Here is a 14,274-nt window from a genome sequence, read left to right as displayed (position 1 = left end):
GCCACGTCCCGGGCCCTGGTGAGCCACAGGTGTGAGCTCCCAGTGGTTTTTTGGGTTTTCAGTCCAGAGCAGGGCCAATCAGTCCCAAGAAAAAGAAAAGCCACAGTCTGGGGAACTTCTCTGCTTCAGCTAGCTAAAAACTAATTAAAAGCAAAGGTGAGTTTTCTCTCTCTGTCTCTGCTGCAGCCAACACAGACCATGAGAGAGAAGGCGGGGGAGCAAGTGCAGTTTCTGATAACAAACTCCACTCTTCTTTTTCCCCCCTTCACTCTCAGAACCAGTCTTAAAGGTGCAGAACTTAACATCCAGCATAAACAGAACAGACAATTGAGGATACAAGCATCATAAAGTCACCTTAGGACAGTCCCTGAAATGCATAAGCTGCAATTTGGCATCTTAAAGCACTGCAGGCTTTAAGAGCATCCTGGGGTAACAAGAGGAGAGGGGAGGGATGTGATAAAAAGCAGCATTGTGTTTATTAAAATATATCACTAGTCATTTGGGTTGTTGTTGCTTTTCTTCATCTCCATGTTGGATTTTCATGTCAGTGCACAAGCTGAAGGAACAGGCTCAGTCCTCGGAAGCAAGAGGCTGGCTCCTAAAAACCACACTGGGATCTGGGAGGCTCTTAACTGCCCAACCCTACTGCTGGCTGATGGAGGTAGGCTGCAACCACCTCCATCCAGGGAGCTCGCTCCCTGGCTTTACCAGACCATGCCTCATGTTTGAGGCAAAGACCATCCTCTGCAACCTACTAGGGAAAAGCATTATGAGGAAAACTTTAGGGTGAATATTATCGTGATAAAATGGCACCACATGTTACCACTCTGACAGTGCACTCAGATGTGCCTGGGAAGGCTGGGCCCTGAGCCAAGCAAGTAAGCACTGCACTAGCACAGCCACATCAGCAGCATGGCTAGATGTGACCAGCCATACATAATTCACATGGGGATGAGAAATGGGGGAAGTCCAACTACTGTCAACCCCTTTTGCACTGCTAATTGCAGCCAAAATGACCTTTTAGTAAAAGTTAGTGACTTGCAGGGTGGAGTCCACATGTGGCTCTGGGCAGCAGCTATAGGAGAACCCACATGGTGCTGAGCACTGTCTCAGAGGGCTCCACCACACAAGAGGGTGCCCAGCCCCATCGGAGAGGTGCCCCATGGATGCATCTAGGGTACAGGAGGCACAGAGCCCAAAAGCTGGCTTAGGGAATATGTCTAAACCCTTTAGCCTTCTAAAAAAGCCTATGCCTATTGCAAGGCAGGAAAACATTGTTGTAAAACCTCACCTGCAGTCAAAACTTTCTTCCTCAAAAGAGAGCAAAGCAGGCCCCCATGCCTATCAATCTTTTCCAGATTAAAATATTCAGCTGATACTGGGCAGATCAATTCTCCTGTTGCAGTGGAGGCAGAGCAGTGCCTCAGCCCCTGTGGCAGCCCCCAAACTTGCAGTGCCAAAAGGCCCTAGGCCCTGCAGATGCTGCCAGTGCTTCTGGGGACATGTTCAGCTGTCCATCATGAACTAGCAGTCAAGGCACTGCCTTGATGGCCAGGGGATGTGCCAACCACTCCTGCACCTGCATTCAAAATTCAGTTTTGTATATTCATCCCTTCCTGTCCCAGCTCTCAGAGGCTTAGCTGTGCTGTGCTCACCACAGATGTTCTCTTCCAGGTGCCTCTCCTCGCATATGAAAGAACCACAGAGCCTGGGTTTTACTCAGCTACTTAGGCACTTGTCTCTCAATTAAAACACAGGTGGAGAACAGAGTTGCACTCCAGCCTCTCAGTACAGCACCGCTCTCCTCAAATGGTGGGAAACTTCTGCCCGAGGCCATACCTTTGAGCTTTAAGCATTTATTTTGAGAGATATGGCCTGGCAGAGGAGAAGCACACCACTCCTCTCACTGCTGCTCTTCAGTTTCGCACAAGTCTTGTAAAGGCAGTGGCCTTCTCACCCACCAAGGCTCTGGGGCACCGGGAGGATGATGTTTCTCCCCCTCAATCCTGCCCCCAAAAATGGTTTATAGCCCAGTGATTTGGGACCAGAAGAAAGGACTTAGCTTGAGAATCCTCTCAGACAGAGACCCAAATCCCTGCCTAATTCCCCACATGAAGGTGTCTAGGCATGGAGCTATTGTATATTGACGGCAATCAGCCGTTTTATTATAAGACAAACCTCTTTCCCCAAACACTCAATTCTCTTCCTGGAATAGGAAGACAGCCCAGGATGACTAGCCAATATGTTGGCTGCACAGCTGGGGAGTTAAGTCTCCAGATTTGATGCTGAGCCACGTGTACATGGTCTTGGCTGGGAGAAGCACCTTGCTGCCCGTCACTTAGCCAGCATGGCATTGCTGGGATGAGCTGTGCCACCAAACTGAGAGCACCTCTAGGAAATTGCTAGTAAAAACTAAAGCACCTCTAGGCCAATGGATACTGTGGCAGTTTTCATTTAAATGTGCTTTCAGGTCAGGTTTAGTTGTCTTTGTGGCTGTGATCATTGTCTAGGATTATAGATTCCAAGTGCAGAAAGGTGAGATCTGCATTATCATGATGGTCTGCTTGGGCTTATGATCTTTTCTATGCAATAGAATACATCCACCTACCCCAGCACAGTACCACACTAAAGCAGCCCCAGCATGAAGCTGGCTCACAGCCAGCCATCCCTGAGAGCAGAAACAGTCCCAGCTCCCTGGCTGCTTGCCCCTCCACCGGTGGCACAGCAGCAACCCCCTACATTCTCTCCTGTCACTCAGCAGTTCTATGAAATACTCAGGAGATTTACCAGTCTCCAGTAATTTTCACATCCTACAGAAATAATTCTGGAAGGGGAACAGACACGAGCATTTGGGCAGACACAGTAATTGATGTTTTCTCCTCTTTATTTCAGATAATTCCCAAAGATGTGTCTAACTCCAATGCTTGTAAAATGGTTATGCCATGACCAACACAGACTGGGCATACATGAGGTGAGGCAGTATTTTGATCTAGGGAGGCTGAGCCTCACTGAAACCCCAGCTACTCCAAGCAGCCACCAGCTCACAGCAGTTCCTCCCTTCCCTGTCCAAGCATGGGCAATTTCATTCCATGACAGCACAAGCTCCAAACACAAAATTCTCACAATAATTTCTCATTCTTTCTCCCATAACTGTGTCGGCATGGCTCTGTCTATTCTGCCATTGACACAGGCAACCAGACTAGTACAGGAGGGTCTACAGCACTGAAAACAAGACAAAACTTCAAGGAGCAGATGAATAGCTACCACCTACCACTGGTCATGTTCCCATTTTTATTGACTTGGCATGCTCTTTAATGCCATGTAAAGCTGATTTAACTGAAGCATGAGGCTGCCTATATTATTCTGGCTTCTGTTGCAAGGGTACAAGCCAAGAAAGCAACCTCCCTGGGGAAGAGAAGCAGTGTTGTCGTGCTAGGAAACAAAATTATGATTCTTGAACCACAAAGCTGCTTAGTTCTTATTTCATTTCTCCAGAAGGTCAATCACCTGACACAGCAGGCAGTGAAATCAACCCCTCAGCTGCTGAAATCAGTGTGACCCAACCACTGGGCAACAGCACTTGAGCCTGCCGTGTTAGACACCCTAGGTATCTGTGGTCTGTAAGTATCAAGGTTTTTGCTTTAGCCAAGAAAGTTTGCTGAACTGCACACCCAGCAGTTCCATCCCTCTACTGCCAGTTCAAACGCAGGTCTTACCCTCAGCCTCAGTCCCTCAGCACCACCCATGCTCATTGCCCTGCTTCTGATCGACCCAAACAGCCAACACGTGATCCCAGCCCGCAGAGCCGAAGGTGAAGGCAGCAAAGCTTTGCCAGGTGGCTCTATAAAAAAAGGACACATGTGTCTGTGTAAATGCTCCACCATAAACAGAGCTGTAACAATACAAGCAAGCCAGACCAGCTGCCTCAGCAGCCAAATACACTGAGAGCAGCTACTCTGCTCTCATTATGCTGACACAGTCAGAGCAACGAACTCCTCCATGAACCAAGGACTTATCTAGAAAAGGTGCTTACAGGGATTAGGACTTCATTCCTGTTTCACAGTCAGACAAGCTCTGACCTTGACTTCAGAGGCTTGGGAGGTTGTGATGGGCCAAGAACAGGGTGGGAGGATTTGGACTGTGACCCTCACGACAAAATCAATAGTGCTCACGTGGCTAGTGCCACTGCATAAATCAGTGGCTTGTGAATCATAGGGACTGGTCTTCTAAAATGAAAAAAACATCACAACAAGACATATAGATGCCCTCCCCCAGCATCTCTTAAATAATTCTGAAAAGTTAATATATTTTTAAACAGGAATAGAATTTGTAGATTTGTAAGTACCTGTTAGAAGAGCACTAAAAATCATATTTAAACACATTAAATACATGAATAAATATGATCGAGTCGAATGTACCAAGGGGTTGCAAAAATTTTAACTCCTCCTCCTGCTGCTATATTTGTAGTTTAGGACCCTTTTGGTTTTAAAAGCAGATAACCCTACAGAGTAACTAATTCAGGAACGCAACTTCACTAAACACTTTTTGGGGAAAATTTGTGCAAAAAACTGACTAAAAGTACGACCAGACAGGTTGTACTTTCACCAAAATTCACCACACAGGTGAATTACCTGGCAGTCTTTTTCACTCTGATGTGGACATCAGATCTGTCAGCAGTTATTTTTAACAGATGTGGGGCCATGAAGGACTCACTACAAAGTTTTTGTATGATTTCACTTACCAATGATTAACAATACCCGTATCAAACTTCAAGGCGATGCAAACTTGTGCAATTTGTGATAAAGAGGACCATAGGCATAGAATTCCTACAAGTAGGAGTTGGTTGTTACAACAAAGCCAGAGGTCCCAATTAATGTGTTTTGTGTAAAAACTAGGAAGCAGCTGGCTTGGGTTTCATAGAAGTTACCACAACAAAGTTGCAATGAAAGGGGCAAGCAGAGACACACATCCAGACTGAGCACCCTTTATCCAAATCACAGCACACACTGTTCCCAAGACAGGCCTGTCCAGAAACCAGCTTTGGCAGCTGCTGTGTCAAGTGTCAAGAAAGGGATTGTGCACAAAACATAACCTAATCAGAGGCTGAAATAAGCTACATCATATGCAAGAACTCATATCTGTTGCTGTTAATCTACTGGAAGAAAAAAAATCAACTTGCAAAGTTGCCAGTTAGACTAATTTTAGGCTTTCCTGTCCCTCTTGTCTAATAAAGGTTTCCCATTCCCTAGGAGTCATGCAGGTGTGACTGCAGTGAGGAGATGTCCCTCAATCAGTGGAGATTCACCAGCAAGTGAGCCTTCCTCATTGTGATGACAGAGAAACTGTGTAGAACTGAGATGCCTGAACCAAATGCCTTTCCCCCTTTTCACCTAGTCAGCAGTGCCACTGGAGTGGAGTTCCCTTTCTAGACCAACTGGGGAATTTCATTATTGCAGTACAGGTGACCAGTCTGCAGAGATGTACATTAGTGCCTTTTGTACCACCCTTCCCTTTGAGCTTTGGATACAGGAGCTGGACAGAAGCCAAAAGGATGGAAGAAGATGTAGTCACATCGCAGCAAGTTTTAACTGGTGTTCCTAATGTCCAGATGCTGCAAGAAGGGACAGTACACAGAATACTGTGTTATACTGAGATACGACCAGCTCTGCAAGCGTCTGTCACCCAACAGACCTTGCTTACAGAAAAGAACTTGACCCACTAGGACTTGACCCACTAGAATGTGCATGGACTTGCAGAAGATGAGATTAGATTACAACTTTAACTAATATAAATATTAGTCAAGGAGTCCTTAAAAGATAAAAGAAAAAAAAAGCCCAAGGGGTTGCTACATCTAATTATGCTTATTGTCAGAAGTGGGGTACATCCAGAGCAGACTTGGGTACAAGGGCCACTAAAGAACCAGTGGTGCAAACACTGCTCTTTATCATCTCTGCAACTTGAGTAATTGCTCATTTTTCCCACTTAACTTTAAAAAGTCTCACTCTCATTGCCTAGAATTTCAAGTGGTTTCCAGGGAACACAGATAGAGGAATTGTCCTCATGGTATTAGCTCAAAGGTAGTCTTTTTGCCTAGAAAACTCACCAGAAGGGATAATTTACATTAATCCTACAATGAACTCATGAATTGCTCTGTATGGAGAAGGAAATGTCTTTCTGTACTCTGTGGAGGAGACAACAGACATGCACCCTTGAAAAGAAGAAGACTTGATACCTTAGCAAATTGTAAGGTAAGACTGAACACCCAATTATACATAGAGGTGTCTGGGCCTCCCTGGTTAGGGAGAGCCAAGGAGCATACCATTTGCTCTCCCATCCACTCAGCTTACAATAGATAAAAAAGTATCTCACTGGACTGGAACACAGGTCTCTGGTCCCTGGAGGGTTTCACACTCATTCCCAGCCATGCATAGAGACACAGCTGTGGAAGGATCCTTCCTGGAAGAGCAAAGCTGAGTTTTGAAGTGCCACCCAAAAAAATCCTGAGTGCACCGGCTGTTAGCAGTGAGGACCTGATTCAAATCAACCCATTAAAAAAATATTCAGTTCTAACTAAACAGAGAGGCAGTGTCTGAGGAGCTGGCCAGGTAGACGTCTGCAGGCAAGGAGACAGCAGGAAATGGTGCCTTAGAGAGCCTGCAAGCAACATCCAGGTTCCAGAGATCCATGAGCCTGTGCTTCCCTGGGCTCTCTCCCTGGGGTGGCAGTGGGAAGATACAGAGAGCACATACTATTTCCTACTGAAGCATTATTGTGGTAAGGGCTTTTGAAAACACTGATTTGGCAAAATAATAAGGTTTTTTTTTCCTTTTTCACAGAAACCAGGATACTGGTGCTACAGCTTTCAGGTTTTTGGATTTTTTTCCTTCAACAGCAATTTGTCCTTTAAAAAAAATCAAAGAAAATTAATATTCCATAGTTTTCACCACAGGAAAAAAATTTCAGCTGACAGAAAAAAAGCTGACATTTCAGCTGAAATTCTCAAGATTTTCGTTAACACAACCTTCCCCCTCCTCTTTCCCACCACCTCTCCCACCAACAATGGGGACTACTAGCTGTGATTTGAACAGCTTGTGAAAATCACACAGGCTGTGGCAACAAACACATCTTGAGGTTTGCAACACCACCTGCATGAGGCCGATGTGACTGAATCTGGTTTTCAGGAGACAGGACCACAGCTAGTCATGCAGCCTTGGAGGAATCATAGTCCCAAGCCTGCTCCTGCCACTTCCCCAGGCAGGTTTGACGGCAGTCTTCATGACGTCTCTCGGCTTCCTCCAGTGCATCCAGAAGCCCCTGGAAGGGTCCTGTCAAGCACAAGAGCAGAGCATGACTTAATTCAGTATTATGTTGAATTAATGGTTATTGAATTAATTCCAGACCTGGTCTCTGCACTGCAGTGATGTTCAAGGTGTTTTTTTCTGGCAAAGGGGCAGATTCTCCAAGTAGCTTTGCCTTGTTCACTTACAGAATAAGAAGAAAACAGGAGTTTTTCAGAGCAGAGAAATGTGACTTGCCAAAAAGAAGGAAAATGAAGGCCTACCAAACTTCAAAGGGAAATAACATTAATAAGTAACATGAATTACTTGCTTAAGTATTTTTCATTTCATAGTTTTTTCCTCTAACTTAGGGTTAGCAAAATGAGACAGCTTGTGGCTTTGGCTTGCAAATCTGTCATTTAGCCTTGTGATGGTTTTCTCCAGACTTTGGGACATAGGAAGTAATCTAAGTTTTAAATAAATATTGATATTACACTGCAGTGAGATACATTAAGATGCCTTCCCCTAACCCAACACTAATCAGTCATTGAAATAATATCTGATACACTGATTCCATTTGAAAACTGTAATCATGTACCTCTACATTTATCCTCATGTCTGAACACCCCTGTGCCAGCAGCTCCTCCCTGGGAAGCCCTTGGGACCACTCCACCTGCAGCAGTTATTGCCTGACACACCAAGGATTCCTCAAAATGCACGTGGCTGGCAGAGCAGCCAAGTGTTGGCAGTACTGAGGAAGAGCAAAGAACAAGGTGAAAGGACACAACAGATATTACTTCTTCCTGCTGGGTCTTTCTAATCTGTGGGTTCAACAAATGGAGACTGAGCAAACTATCTTTTGCTCTAAGAGCAAGACACTAAGGTTTGCATCAGCTATTAAGGGAACTTAGACCAGAGATACCCAGCCTTGTGCAAGCTGGAGAAGAGGGAGTATTGTGAAGGACTGAAACCACGTCACCTGTCACAACAGGATATATTGCACCAGTCAGACCTAGAGGGAGAGCAGATTCCCCACTGAATCTGCACTTGTTCATAATATTCTTCCACAAAGGCCCTGTCATGGCAGGAACCCCAGCCTCCAAAAGCCCTTGCCCCAGGCAGGAACACAAACAGTGCCAAGAGGCAGCACAGCTCATGATTTCTCATAGACACTCTCTGCAAAGCACTTTCTTGGGTGTCCCATTACAAAGTGAGTTGGTGGAAATCGTGTCTGTCTTCCCTGAATCTGCACAGTCAGCCAGCCCTGTTCCTTCTTGCACCACACACTGGAGGTCAGAGGCAGCCATGGCCACACACTGGTTGGGATTGTGAATGATTTTTGGAGGACAATAGCAAAAGGGGAGTTTGGCATAATTATAAACACACCGGTCCCTGAGGTGTCATACATACTGCGATGGTTTGGGACATGTAGTTTCTTTGCCACATAATGTTTAATTGTATCTCATTAACATTCCTGTGCTGTGGTAAAATGTGCTAGTGTAGCAAGTTTTGACATGAGCTCTAGATTTTGGCTGAGAACCACTCTACAGTGTTAGTGCCATAGTGTGGCTGCTTGCAGCAACTACATTTCCTATATGCTTTGCACTGAAAAAGGAATTCAAATGCTTTTGTTTCAAAACAAAAACTTCCGAAATGCAGGCTGCAGCCTGGGACCTGGGAAATCCATATTCCTGGTGGTACAAGAGAGCTCAACTTTTTCCCTGCCTACCCCTACTCTGCATGAGGTTAAAATGTTAACATCGAAGCTAGCAGAGATAGCTGTGGAAGAAGAAACAAGGAGGCATAGGAGATCTGGGAAATCTTTCTGATGAACTACATAGCTGTTGTGTTGATACTGAATTTTCTTTTATTGTTTCTCCTGATAGGTAAACTTTTCTGAAGAAAATCATTCGTATAAAAAAACAAGAATGCCAAGTGAAAGCACCAAGGCAGTGCTGCTGATGACTCTTCCTGTACAGACACACAGCTCCACAGGGCAGATCTGAAGCTCTTGGGGAATTCTGGTTGCTCTTACAGAAGAACATTGGCATCAGCAAGAGTAACTCATCTCTTCAGTACATGTTTGAAGAGGGATCCACTGGTGCAGGGAATGCTCTGCTTTTTTCTCCTTGGCTTTAGCGACATCTTGCTGTTCCTTGTTGGTGGTTGCCATAACCTCATTTCTCTTGCTCAAACTGTGCAATGCAGCAAGCTGCCAGCCCTAGCCTGGCCAACCATTCTAGAAGAGGCCACATCTGGAAGTACTTTCCTTCAGCTTTGCAAGACTTTGCTCTCCTTCAGGTATTCCTTACAAGGCACACTCTGAAACAGTAGGAATGGTGAAAGCATGGCCAGGCTCTGCTCTACCAGCACTGCAGCAGCAGTTTCTGCTGCACTCCCCCTTGCACCTAGTCCCTGAAGCCTGGCAAACCCTTGGAGCTGAGCCCACAGCAGATGATGGAGGAAGGAAGCCTTGGCCCACCACAATGAAGCAAGGACCTAGACACAAGAGTGAGCTCCCCTCTGCCCACCCATGCCTCATCCATGGTCAGACATTTGCTGGCACAGCATTTGCCAGAACATGAGGTGGAAGTAGAAGAGCTCCCTCCCAAAATATGGGCAGCATCCAGTTTGAGGCAAAGACAAGTGTCACTAACCTTTTACAGCATTCCAAGAACTAAAGTCCCTCAGTTCCCTTGCACTCACTGGAGAAATTGCTCAAAACCTGTTCTCTTTCCAGTCTCTCCCAAGGGAAAGAAAAAAAAAAATTAGTCTTTATGCAAGTGTATTTATTCTGTGTGTTCCTTGTTTTATATTTTAAATGCCAACTTCCAGTCATTGAATCCAGACACTCATGTTAACAATGAATGATTATATTTTCCATCTGAATGTTTTCCCACAAGCACAAGCATTAACGTAAAACATTCTTTTTTGCAAGTGGTAGTGTTGCAATGTATATTAAGAAGAAATATTTAACTTGTGTAGGTGAAACTGCTTGGCTGGAACCAGCAGCGCCACACCAGCTTACACCATCAGAGACCTTGGTTCACAGCTGTTTCCCCACCCCTGGGCAGCCAGGATGTTGTGTCTAAGCCAATAGGATTTATGACCATTTTAAATAGAAGCGACTTTCTCATGCGCATCGGTAAACTGCTGTGCTATTGGACTGCAGGGAGCTGAGTACTTTTCCACTCTTTTTAGCTATTGCTATCAGAAATCATGGGTTAGTCGATAACCACATTCCTCTGAGATGAGTTTGCCAGTGCACTGAAGGAGATCTGTTCACACTGGGAGGCATTGTTTCCCAGGCTATTCCAAACAATACAGAAAACACTGTGTTCTCATTTGAGTACTATGAAGACAGAGCTCACTGGAAGGGCTTTTAAAGCACTAGCATATGCAACTCTGTAAACTATATTCTTTAAATAAAGAAAAACCCTCTATGTCGTTCAGAACTGAATCACGATTTGCTCATGGACTGCATCCAGCGTCAGAAATATGGATGAGCTTTGGCTGGGCTTTCTAAGCAACACGAATAAATACTTCACTCCCAGCAGAAGAGGGAAAAAGCATATTAATTTTAAAAATCAAACAGAGATTACACAAACACTTGAGTCGCCTTCTTTCTCAGTAGCAAAACATAATGACGAATTTATTTAAATTGAGTAGGACAAATATATTTGGGGTAAGACCTTGCCCTGACTTAACTCTTGCCTCAGAGACCTTAATATTAAATCAATGCAGAGCAATGAGAAGTTAATCTGTCTATAGTGAAATGAATCAGTTTTGCCAACCAGGTCAGAGGTAGTATTTCAGGCACTAACTTGGTATTGATGCTTTAAATAGCAGCAGAGTGTATATGCCCCTACATAGCACTTGCTGTGAGGAGCTGCTCAAATACACATTGGTCTTCAGGTGGCCCTGCAAACCAGCAATGTCCTGGTGGAAAATGAAGCTGGGCAGGCTCACCTGTTTGTCATTCCAAGCCAGACAGTAAAAAGTGGGTAGACTCTTCATTGTCCAAATTAGAAATGAATGAGCTACACTTACATGCTCAGTTATACCATTGCTCCAACAAGGGATCTTAGTCTTCAGATCTCTTTCCTACCACCCAGCATCACTCAGAATATGTACTTGGTTTTGCATTGCCTGTTCCAACTTCGCGACTTACCCACAAAATCTAACAAATCTCTTTTAGCTTAAAAATCAGCTAGATCAGGCCAGAAAATGAAGAACAGGAATTTTTCCAGATAGAGTTCAACACAGTCCAACAATGAAACAAGTTATTAAGGAAGCACAGCATAAAGCATATGTGGAAGATAACAATTTTCCATAGTGGAAGCTTGAACTATTTCACACGACTTGAATCTTTCAGAAACAGAACAATTTAAAACCCCAACTACATTTCTGTCCTCTGTCCCCTTCCCTTCCCCTCCCTTCCCCCTTACATGCCGGCAGCCCCGGAAAACTCCATAAGAGGTGAATGGATAGATTGTCTTCTCTGGACTGCAGTGGGCTTTGCTGCCTAGCATAACTTGGCCTATCATGTTCCTGTTATTCTTGCAGGAATCTGTGTTCGAAAGAGCAATTCCAAACTGAGATGTCTGCATCACAGTCTCTGCCAAGGAAAGTCTCCAGGATGGATCATGGCCAAACTTAATGCTGCAGCTTTAAGGAAGCAATTTTGGTTCAGGGAGTTTTGTTCTGTTTTGCTTTTAAATCTAGTGTATTTTGCAATGAACTATTATATGCACCCACATATATGTCACACCAAGAGGATGAAGAAGAGGGAAACAGTAGAGAAGAAAAAGAAATCTAGCAATAAAACAGCCGGTCTATTTTAACAGAGTTAAATGTCCCTTGCATATTTCTCCTTGTATGTGTTTTGCAACAGAACCGTGTCTGAGAACAGACTGGAGCATTAGTAACAACCAGCATGATGGCTGCTGGAGTCCAAATCACAAGAGGACACAGGCTGTAGCAGATACTGATCAGCAGTTACACCACCATTAATTTTCTTTCCAAACTCACAGTGCTGCTCTAGAGCTCAGGTGGGGAAAATAGTCTCACACTGTGTCATTTACAAGTGACAAGAGAAGCAGTGAGGAAGAGTGTGTCAGCAGTTATCCAGAGTAAGAAGCATTATAAGTTTTCAAACAGAGATTGTTGCTCTAAACTCAACACAAACTTCAGTGGGGATTTGGTTGGGTCTTGTGCCAGAAATGAACAGAAATATTCAATAAATTCCTACAACACGACAGTCTAGTTTTTATGTAAAATGCTGTAAGTATTCTTAAAAGAAAAAAAAAAAGTAAAGAAAGAAAAGAAAACCACAGAAGAGCTGAAGAACAAGAAATAATCTGCTGAAAGTAAAAAATGGTTTACATTTTTCTGTGAGGCTCATTCAAGGTGGAAAGACTAGAAACATGTTGGAAAACGTTTAGAGAGATACTAGATTGATCAAAGCACTTGACTTGGATAAGGAACTAGTGGATCTGAGTTATGACTTCTTGGAGAAGTGGCTGCTGGGGAGGAGATATGAAGATAGAAGAGACAACCAAGGAAAAAAGACCACTCTTGAATTAGGAGCCTGAAAGGGACCCAGTGCACTGCCTACAATCCATTCACATTACACTGCTGGGCAAAATGAAATACAGAAGTTAACCAGCCCTCCTCAAAGCCAGTGCAGGGCCCTTGCAGTGCTGTTAGAGCTGCTATGAGGCAGCTGCTGACAGAAAGCCTGGTGTCTACAGGCTGGGCCACTTGCCCCACATCCATGCCCCACTTGGTAAGATGCCAAGTCCCTGACCCCACAGTGTGGGTTTTGGGAGATAAGTTTTTGCAAATCTGTCTGTGACACCTGGAGGTGTTTCCCCTCTAGGCCTCCACTCCTCTCCACTGCAACAGATTGATGTCCAGGAGCAGAGCATACTGTGCACTGCAGCGTGCCAGCCAAAAACGTGGCGTCCTGACCCCAGCTGCAAAAGAGCTGATGTGTGCCTGAGGGAGAAACATACTTTAACCCATTTTAGCTGCTTGTCAATCAAATATGAGTCAGATCCCTAACATACCAACAGATATTAAATGGCAGCCAGAGCCTACTAGCAAATGGGACTTCTGCGTCTCATCGGGGTTGAGCCAAGTAGAGCTGAACAGTTGCCAAAAGTGCTAGTCCCTGCCCTGCCTCTTATACTTGCTCAATTATTCATGCAGATTGCAAATATGGGAAAGTTAGACCCCAAGAAAATTGAAATCACTTAGGTTTTGTTGTGGTGGTTCTGATAGATTTCTGAGTATTCAGTTCCTTGAAGATGTCCAGTGGGAGCACACAGCCAAAAGAATGGCCACCCTCTCAGTGCAGTCTCATGATCGGTTTTCTATTGGTTACCTAATTCAGCACAAAGGAGGGTTACAAATACAGCTGGCCACACAAGCACATGCCAGCATAGAGAGACTGAGAAAATTGCAGGTGGGATAAGGGAATACAACCACAGCCTTTGGGGGAAAATGACACCAGACCACGAGACATAGAGGGATCCCTAAGGTGACTTCAGTCAGTAGCTCAGAAGATGAAGATACCCAGGCATCTCCAGAAGGAGAGAAAACAAAACAGAAAAGTACACGTTTACTCCCACTTACACTTGGGAACTATTCTCTACAATACTTCCCTTAGGAACCCAAGGGCAGCCAGTACTGCCAACAGTGCAGTACTTCACGTGTCAGTGGCCACTGAAATGGCAGGGGTGAACCAAGGTAAGAAAGCACAGGCTGAGCTGGAACTCAAGCTGATGAATTCAAGGTAGGGCCAGGGGAGCACAAACCCTTGCAGCACACAAGAGCAGTGTAAAATCAGAGCAGATCATTTTCACGCAAGCTTGTGATAGCCTTATCACAAGAGGTAGAGCAGTACTGCAGTAAATAAAAAGCTAACAAATTTTTCATATTGAAAATCAGAGAAAATATTAATCTGAATCAACTTCTTTAGGTGATAAGGGAC

The sequence above is a fragment of the Chamaea fasciata genome, unplaced genomic scaffold (genome assembly GCF_029207755.1).
Source record: "Chamaea fasciata isolate MVZ Bird 193981 ecotype frontalis unplaced genomic scaffold, bChaFas1.0.hap1 SCAF_5, whole genome shotgun sequence".
Classification (NCBI taxonomy): Eukaryota; Metazoa; Chordata; class Aves; order Passeriformes; family Sylviidae; genus Chamaea; species Chamaea fasciata.
The sequence above is the reverse complement of the archived record's forward strand: the minus strand, read 5'-3'. Positions refer to the sequence as shown.